This window comes from Cavia porcellus, unplaced genomic scaffold, assembly GCF_034190915.1.
Source record: "Cavia porcellus strain 051 isolate PalLab524CR breed Dunkin Hartley unplaced genomic scaffold, mCavPor4.1 scaffold_7, whole genome shotgun sequence".
In the NCBI taxonomy this organism is placed as follows: domain Eukaryota; kingdom Metazoa; phylum Chordata; class Mammalia; order Rodentia; family Caviidae; genus Cavia; species Cavia porcellus.
The window spans coordinates 48958357-48966099 of NW_026947490.1; the positions used below are offsets into that span (position 1 = coordinate 48958357).

At 43.9% G+C, this 7743-nt stretch overlaps 1 protein-coding gene across 8 annotated transcripts in view; it reads right to left on the reverse strand.

The window, feature by feature from the left end:
- The window catches only part of Dedd (death effector domain containing), an 11455-nt gene extending 3801 nt beyond the window's left edge, over positions 1-7654 (reverse strand). The window contains exons 1-3 of one of the 8 annotated variants that reach the window (XM_003466581.5): positions 7455-7653; positions 6032-6101; positions 5680-5712 (exon numbers count right to left, since the gene is read on the reverse strand). The gene's annotated coding sequence lies outside the window, so the exon portion shown is untranslated. Of the gene's footprint in view, positions 1-5679; positions 5713-6031; positions 6102-6984; positions 7034-7270; positions 7288-7454 lie in introns of those variants that run through there. The other 7 variants (XM_023563724.2, XM_063253546.1, XM_013149226.3 and 4 more) reach the window with 7 other exon arrangements.
- Between the last annotated feature and the right edge of the window lie 89 nt (positions 7655-7743).

Here is a 7743-nt window from a genome sequence, read left to right on the forward strand (position 1 = left end):
ACAATGTTTTTATGTCCTGAAAACTTAAAACTCTGCCTTCTCTCCTCCCCTGTGTACTTCATTTCTTTTTCTATTTTTGTTTTTAATATAGGGTACTGCTATGTGGTCAAGGCTGGCCTTGAACCTGTGATCCTCCTGCCTCAGCCTTCTAAATGCTGGGATTACAGGCTGTACCACCATACTAGGATTTCAGAATAGAGAATTCTCCTTTAGTTATATAGAAGGTGCATTAGATGTACTTAGAAATTAATGAGAAAGCTGAGAAATCTTCAGTTACAATTAGTTTAAATTCTGGCTATGTTATATCACTAACAAGTTATGTAGCAATGTGACACTTTCTTACCTGATACTGGAGATTAAACCTAGGGGCTTTATCCTGAGCTACATTCCCAGGCCTTTTTTTTTTTTAATTGGTACCGGGTATCGAACTCACGACCGCCTGCTTGCAAGGCAGGTGCTTATGCCGCTGAGCTAAATCCCCAGCCCCATTCCCAGGCCTTTTTAAGGTAGTGTATCTTTAAGTTGCTAAATTGACCAAGCTGGGCTCCAACTTGCAATCTTCCTGCTGAGATTACAGACATGCACTACCACACCTGACAGCTGTGTAATTTTAAGCAAGTCACTAACTTCAAAGCTTCTGCCCTCATCTACAAAACAGGGATGAGAAAAGCAGAATCCAATGAGAAAATGCATACACACATTACTATTTTTGCACTCAATTCTTAGTAAGTACCACACATGTGCACACACAAGCATCACTTTAGAAACCTTACATAAATGGTCATGAAAAAGACTTTAAAGATATAAGCCCTGGCCATAGCAGCACACACGTTATCCCAGCAGTCAGGAGAAAGAGGTAGGAGGATCACAGTGAGTTCGAGGCCAGCTTAGTTTACAAAATGAGTTTAAGGCCAGCCTGAACTGAAGAGCAAGATCCTATCTCAAAAAGACAAAAAAGAAGCAGATATATATGCATTCTTGACCTCTGTGTCTCAGATGCAATCCCTATAAAACTCTTCATTTTCTTACAATCTAACCAAGTTCAAATGCTTAACTGCTCAGGTAAGTAACTGACATTCACCAAAACTTCACATCTCATACACATTATATAATTTGGCATTTGATTTACAAAGTTCCTCTATCAAAATGGGTAGTGCCAATAACCCAGCCATTTTCAGCCTACAAATCTAACAACTTTAACCCCTACCCTAGTCATTTATTATTACTGCCCAGCCAGTATCACTAGTACTATTCCATCCTCTGATCACAGCTTCCAACAATCCAACAGATGCTAAATTCCTGCTGATGCTAGTTCTACTTCTTAAATCTACCCCCACTTTTTCACCTTTACTGCCCCTGCCATAGTTTCGATGCCAACAGTCTCTCACCTGGACTACTTCAACTGTCTATTTTAAGAGTTCTCCTTACCACCAATCTTAGTTCACCTAAATCTGTCCCCCCACATCTAGCTGAGTTAGCTATCTAACATGCACAAAAACCAAATCGCTTTACTGTTTTAAGAATCATTACCCTAAAATGGTTGTGGTTGGCATGCCTATAATCCCAGCACTTGGGAGGTGTAGGCAAGATCAATTTGAGTTAGAAGCCAGGCCTGTCCTGCCTTCATAGTGAGCTCAAAGCCAGCTTGAACTACATAGTGAGACCTTGTCTCAAAAATAAAAGTGTCCACTAAAGGTTGACATGTTTATGACTTTGTAACTAAAAAACAAGTAGATCCAAGGAAATCAAATATGCAAAAAAAAAAAAAAAAAAGAAAAGAAAAAGAATCAGTACCCTTCCTTAACTTGAACACTCCAAACTCATACACAGCATATCAGGCCTTCCAAGATCCAACCTCACATTCCACCACATCCCATATCCTATTCTTGAACATTTAACTTTTATTTTCTAACATTATCAGTTTGCTTAGCAGTTTACTTCTCTACCTTTCTTTAGGCTGTTGCCTTTGCTTGAATACCCCTCTTCTTTCCCTGTTCCACACCCCCATAACCACCCTTTTTCAGATGGCTAACTCCTACTCAGTTCTCGAAGTTGGCTCAGCTGCCATCTTCAAAATGCATTCACTACACCCCCAGGCTGGGCAAAGTAGTCTTCTTATGGAACAGTGTGCATATTTCCTTCATATCAATGTACTAAAATTATTTTTTTGATCCTATAAAATTCATGGAGGAACTAAATCAAATTCATCGTTATATCCCTAATGCCCAGTGGTGCAGACTGGTATTTGTTAAACAATCTGTTGTTGAGCTCAGTTTAATCTCCAAGAGATCACCACATGCAATACTAATTAAAAAGTGTAAGAATACAATATAAAAGTACAAGAATGAAAGAATTCAACTAAAGACAGATGCAGGTAACTTAGTTACCATTCACATATTCTGGATAGCCAGTGCTGCCTCTATACCACAGAGAACTACTTACACACCACCTTACTCAACAATAAGATCAGTTATAAAATGGGGATAGAGGATGTAGTTCAATGGTAGGAAAGCATGTTCAGGATATGCAAGGTCCTGGGTTGGATACTCAACAACAAGCAGGGGGGTGGATAAAATGAGACACTATTTCAGCAGAACCAAACTGATGAGGATTCAGAAAGATGAGGAGCAAGTAAGCCAAAGATGAACACACAGACATATTTATCCCCTTAAGTGATAACCCTAGTACATGAGTTCTGATACGTGGAAAGGAAATGTAACCCATATACATATACATATACAGTTTAGAGCCCAGATGCCCCCCACTCAAAGTACAAGAAACTGCTTTTCAACTAGACTGGTTTTCCTTGTCTCTTCCTCTCTCGTTTCACCTGCTTTGTCACTCGGTACAAATGGAGATGCTAAAGGAAAATAACATCTTGCTTATGAGAAAACTGAGCCTCCTCAGAGCCCTTACAACTTCTCTGTATTCCCTATCCCACCTGTTCCCTTTGGCCAGCTGCTGATTAGGAAGTTCCCAAAGAAAGCAGATGGGCAGGTTTCACATTCAACCAATCAGAACAGTAGGTGGCCCTACAGTTCCCTATTGAAATGTCAGTACATCCCAGAAAATGGAGAAATAGTGTCCACACATGCTTTGCCACTGGAAAATGAGATAAAATATGAAAAACTGTGGTTTCAAATATGCATCGATGAATGCAATTCTACAATGGGCCTCAGTCCCTGAAGGGTAGCTTTCTCTGAGTGATGAAGGGGGAAATAGCCATCTTTAAGTCCTAAATCCTATGCCAAATTATCCAATGTACTAGGAATCATCAGAGCTTCTATGTCTGTGGTTCTCAATCAAGGGCATTATTTGTGCCCCTGGGGATACTTGACAATGTCTTGAGAAATTTTTGATTGTCATGCCTAGAAGAAAGGGGTTGCTAACATCATATAAGGAGGCCAGGGTTGCTGCTAAACACACTATAATGCACAAGAGAATCCCTTATTACACAGAATTGTCTAGCTCACAGAATCAATAATGCTGATAAGAAGCCTTCTGAGTAAAGCAAAGGAAGACCTAAAAGAATGCACATTTTCCACACTAGATTTAAAGAAGGAAGATCCTAGCCCCCCTCCTAAACCGAATCCATCAAACAGTATTCCAGAGGAAAAAAGGGTAACAGAAGTAAGATCATTGAACTCATTTAACAAGTTCAACTAGGACAAAGGAGCTTCACCCTACTTCAGCCCTGGCTCCTCACCAGTTGTTGCCATTCACATGAAGAGCAGGTGGTAGGGCTACACTCTCTTCTGCCCAGTTCAGGAAGGTCTACTTTGACCTAGTTCAATCTGAAGTTGTGTGACAATCAGAGAAATGCCATCCTCTTCAAGACAGACGCAAAAGATCCTGCTCTTAAGCTTCAAGGCCATTTCTAAAGTACTAAAATTTGCCAGAAGCAAACCCCTCCTTGTTAGGTCACTGATCAGACTTACACTACCTCAGTCAATGAGGCAAAACACAGCAAAAGTAACTCTCCCAAGGCCATGTCCTTGGGAGAAATGTCAGGAGGCTAACACACAGGCTAATAGGCAGCTCTCCCACTTAATTATCATCTAGGATTGTGAGTTAACTCACTCAAACAACTAAGATGAGGGTGCTAAAAATCTATCTTCAGGATTAAAAGAGCATGACCAACCTCTTCATAAACCAAAATATACTCAGCTTTCTGTGACAGTGAAGTAAGGGGGTTCAGTCTAAAATATAGATATTCTAGTTGAAAGGCATCAGAGTGGTGAGGAGAATGTTCTATAAAAGGAGTGTTGTAAACATCTCTAACTGGGCATCTGAAACATGGTTACAGACTAAGAGTCAAACTCCAGTAAACAATGTCTTAACTACTGGCTTTTCTGGCTCTATTTGAGATACTAACATGATGCCCTCACTAGATTTGCCCAAGAATAATTTTAATTATATGAATTGTATTTCCACAAGTTTTACATTTGTTGTGTCGTTGTTTGTTTTTGAGATACTATCTCACTATGTAGTCCAGCATTGGCCCTGAGTAACCCAGACTGGCCTGGAACTTTTTTTTTTTTTTTGTCTTTTTCGTTTTTATCGGTACCAGGGATCAAACTCACGACTGCCTGCTTGCAAGGCAGGCACTTATGCTGCTGAGCTAAATCCCCAGCCCCTAGCCTGGAACTTTTGATCTTCCTGCTTCAGCCTTCTAAGTGCTGGAAGTACAGGCATGTGCCACCATGCCCGACTATTTGTTTTTCTTTTGGAAAGTCCAAGCCAGCCCAGGGTCAATTGACAATCTACATGTATTTACAGGACTCCCTCCTAATGGGCCAATCTCTATTGTTTCCATGGCCAATCAGTCTAGTTTCGGCCCATCCAGGGATGATACCTGAACTTTCTGAAGCACTCTTTCTCAGAAGCCCTGAGGAAAGACATGTGGAAGAAATAAAAAAGAGTACTGTCTTGAAATAAAAATGTCAATCAAGGGCTGGGGATTTAACTCAGTGGTATAAGCGCCTGCCTGGCAAGCACAAGGTCATGAGTCCGATCCCCAGTACCAAAAAGAAAATGGCAAACTAGTTTCTTCTCCAAAAGAATGGTATCTGTAGGTTTAGGAAAACTATAGATACTTGACTTAAGCAGAGGTTGTGAGAGGAAAGTCCTATTGAAGAAGTGAAAAAAGTAATCTCTTGAAACAAGTGAAAACTACACAGGAGGAAAAAAAGAGTAAGAGAAATTCCAGCCACAGTTAAGAGCAGATAAAGGTTTCTTGCTGATGAGACTAGGGAAATATAACCCAGTATCTGGAAGTCTGAGTTTACAAAGTATGTTTTCAAAAGAAGAATCCAGGAACTCTGAAGAGTTGGGAGAGAAAGCTAGTGGAAAGCCCTCTTGTGCTGAAAGTACCCCAGCAACACTGTAAGAGCAAGATTTAGCAGACAGTGCACTACCACAGCTTTCCATATGTTAAAGTGTTTCTTGCAGTGCAGACCAAAAATACAAGAACTAAAACTTGAGGTTTATCCTAAGCCACCCAGCTTCCCCTTTTTTCCCTCCTATCTATCTCCAGGTACCTGAGGAGTGAGTGCAACAGATCTTAATGCACTCAGGTGTGTGAAATCTCATTTTCCTTGTCATCTACCCCAATGCATAGCTCATGCCATTTTCATTCTGTTCCATTGTTATAAAAACAATAAAAAGTTCTAGACTTACCTCTGGAAGAAACTTAATTTCCCAGGTCTCTTCCTAGCACAAGTTTCAAAGCCAGCAGAAAAACAAAAACAAATGGGGTAGGGAGTCAAACTTGGAGTTTTATTCTGACAGTGTTAGTCAATTTCAGTCGCAAAAATTCAAAGAATTCTAAAGCTATTTCAATCAAAATGACCCCACTCCAAGATGAAGACTTGACTCACACCAAAACCTTCAAGCTTCTCTAACTCCCTATTAGTCAATTGGCAAAATAATACCAGCTCTAAGAATTTCCAGTCCCAGTGTCTCAGGGTGAGAAAGTTCTCAAATTTGACAGCTTCCAGGAAAACCCATTACCCTCTGGTAACTTTCTCACCTTCCTTCTCAATTCTTTTCTCCTTCTATTTTGTTACAATATTAGTGTTGACTTCCATCTTTAGCGAGAACTGCGAAGAAAGTGGTTACAGTTAAAGACAGCACTTTCTTCCCATCACTTATCACACTAGAACTATCCTTCAAACTGTCTTTGCCCTTTCTCCTCTAACTAGCACACAAGGAGAACAAAATACCCACTGGGGCTGCATCCACTCACACATCCACGTTTCAGCAGGAGACATTTTCTATATATGTATATTGACCCTCTCTCTCCTAGCACTTAAACAGGAAAAAAAAAAAATGTCTGAGAACAGTTCTCTGAATTAGCCTGCTCAGATGCCAATCTTGTCTTTTCTGTTTTCTTCTCAGACTTCTCAGCATGCAAGGGTCCAATACAGCTGCATCTGTTTCCCCAGTCTTGCACTGCTAATTACTAAAAGCTATAAAACTCTTTTACTTCTCCACACTCCACACCAGCTTCCCCATTTTCCCTTCTTTTTGTAACCAGGAAAACAAGGGAGCAGTAAGCTAGAGGGCCTTTTGGAAAGCAAATCCAGTTGAACCCTCATTCAACCCCAATTCTCCAAACCCACATGACCATTCCCTTCTGCCCTTCCCACCCTATTAAAAGCTAAGGGCCTGGCAATTAGAATTGGCTGCAAGTGATGCTGCTTAACTCGGCTCTCTCCCTTGCCACAGGGGGGAGGGAAACCCCCGAATCTCTTATCACCCGTGTAGCTCCACTGTCCTCTCAACCCATTCCCCTTCTTCCCAAACTTTCCTCCCCGTCTCTCACTTTCTCCATTGGCTCGTCACACCGACACTCTCTCCAGTCCCTAAACCTTCGTTCTCTTCTTTTCCACCCAAATTCTCGTCTAGGCCCTTCCCCCTCCTACTTGCAATTTAACACTTTCAAAACCTCCCTCCACAAAACGCCTTAAGTCCAGTTCTCACCTTCTCCTACCCCCTCACACAAGCTCTGAGTCCAGCCCTCCCTCCAACCACATGCCACAAGCCCCTTCCCCGGGAACCCTCGGTCTCTCCCTCCCGTTCCCAGCCGCTCCCATCCGGCCGGTTCCAACCCCACTCCCCACCTCCGCCTCTCTAATGTCCCAGGCCTGCTTCGGCCCGGCCCTTGTTGACGCCCCTCCCCACGCCCCCACCCAGCTCCGCGACCCCTGCCCTCTGCTACGGTTGCCACCGCCCCTGCACGCCCCCCTCGGCCGCGCCCCTCCCCCACCTCGCAGCGTCCCGTCACCTCCCTCTCCGGAGGTTCTCAGGCTGGACGTCGCCAACGCCTCCCCCTCTACTTTCCTTCCCCGAGCCCTTTGCGGCCCCACCCGGCCCCGCCCCGTCCCGCTCGACTCCCCCTCCCCACCCTAGCTGCCCCACCGCCCCACTGCCTCGCCGCCCCGCCGCCTCACTCTTGGCTCAGGCTCGGCGCCGCCATGTTGGATCCATCCGCGCCGCCTTCCCGTCCCGTCTCACGGCGCCGCATCCGGGCTCCGGCCGCCGCCACCGCCGCCGCGGGCGTGGGGGAGGGGAAGGGGGGCGGGGGTGGCTGCATCCTGCACAGCGCCTCCCGGAACCTGGCCGGTTAGCGGCGGCTTCGAGACCATAGCGAGGCGTGAGCCAGAGTAGCCATACTAAGTCAGGGCAGCCTGGCAGCGGCATTAAACGGAGAATGGATGGCTTCATATTGGGAGGAGAGAA